This window comes from Callospermophilus lateralis, unplaced genomic scaffold (assembly GCF_048772815.1).
Source record: "Callospermophilus lateralis isolate mCalLat2 unplaced genomic scaffold, mCalLat2.hap1 Scaffold_144, whole genome shotgun sequence".
NCBI classification, from domain to species: Eukaryota; Metazoa; Chordata; class Mammalia; order Rodentia; family Sciuridae; genus Callospermophilus; species Callospermophilus lateralis.
The window spans coordinates 3,048,198-3,049,701 of NW_027512584.1; positions in this window are offsets into that span (position 1 = coordinate 3,048,198).

A 1,504-nucleotide genomic window follows, 5' to 3' on the forward strand; every position below is an offset into this window, starting at 1 on the left:
CTTGGATACTATGTAAAGAAAATAAAAAATAAGTGAATATACACATGAATATAAAATGAAAATACACATGTATATTCAGTAACAACTTTTTAAATATAACATTCTCACAAAAAAATGTGGATGGAGCAAGACAGAGGGTAAGAGACGTTTTCAGTCCACAGCCACCTTCCTGGTAGAGCCCTAAGAGACACTTAGGCAGCTGCTGAACGTCGTTGCATGGCTGAGACTAGGGGCAAGGGTGGGCGCCTTCGTGATTGTTTATTCCTGGTACTGCAGTTAGTCTTTGAATCTCTGGGGATCCAGACACCTAGACTTCTCAAAAGGGCGTGCCCTGTAAAATAAATATCTGAATTTGTCCCTGCTTGGCTTGTGTACTGCCCCGCGCAGTGAAAGTCCTTCACCAACAGCAAGGTGAAACCTAGAAAAGTGGTGCAGGTTTACATTTACCAATTTGCCTCCCAATATTTAAAAAAAAAAATTCACACGAGAGCCAACTCGCTGTACAGAACACGCCAGAGGTGGGGTTCGCAGCTCTGGCTCCCCGTAGACCCGAGGGGCGGCTCGCGGCTATCAGTCCAGACTTGCGGCGGGAATTTGCTGGCCCGCCCTCCCCTCAGGCAGCGCTGGTGGTCTCTGCCCACCACAAGCCAACCACCACGCCGCGCACGTCAAGCGCCCGCCACAGGATGAGGCTCGGTGTCTCGGGTAGTTCTCCGGAGTAGGGCCAGGCTAGCCACTCAGCCCGCCTTCCTCAGAAACCACCACACACGGTTCCTTTTCCCACCCACCTAAACAGCCCCTCGAAACCCCGAGGTCCAAACCCTCTTTCCTTAGGGCCCCAAACTCCACTTAGGGCCCCAGTCGTCAGGAACGTGACCCCAAACCTAACTGGAAGGTCTGGAGCCCCGTCCTGCCCTCGCCCCCTGGCGTCAGCGTGGGTAGACCCCGAGGAGCACGCAGCAAGAAGCAGATGGCGTGGAAGAGCGAGATCCCGCTCCCTGCGAGAACAGGGTGGCGATCGCGCCATCCGGGGAGTTAGAACCACAGGAGTGAGTGCAGGGTGAGGTAGCACTCAGAAAAACACAGGGGGTCTGTCGTGAACTCTCCCGCTGCCTTGCAACCTAGTGTTAACTTCGAAGACTATCCAGCCCTCTTCTAACATAATAGATTTAGACAAAAATTGCAGAATAGCAATAAAATTAACTTTAACATGACAATAAGAAACTCATCAATCAGAATTCAGTTTTGAATTCGGCATTTTGCTTCTTTGAAAAGCATAATTCAAACACGTTTTAGTAAACATTTTATGACTACCTCATTTGTTGTTGCAAATAAAGCATATTTTGTGCCTAAAACTGTCACCACTAGGTAATTTATGTTTTAAATTTTTCATGTCGAAGTGAAGAGTGAAGAAACAATAATGTAAACAATTTGCCTCAATCTGTTGTTGTTGTTCTCTGGACTGAACCCACGGCCTCAAGTATGCTAAGCACGCTCTCTACCA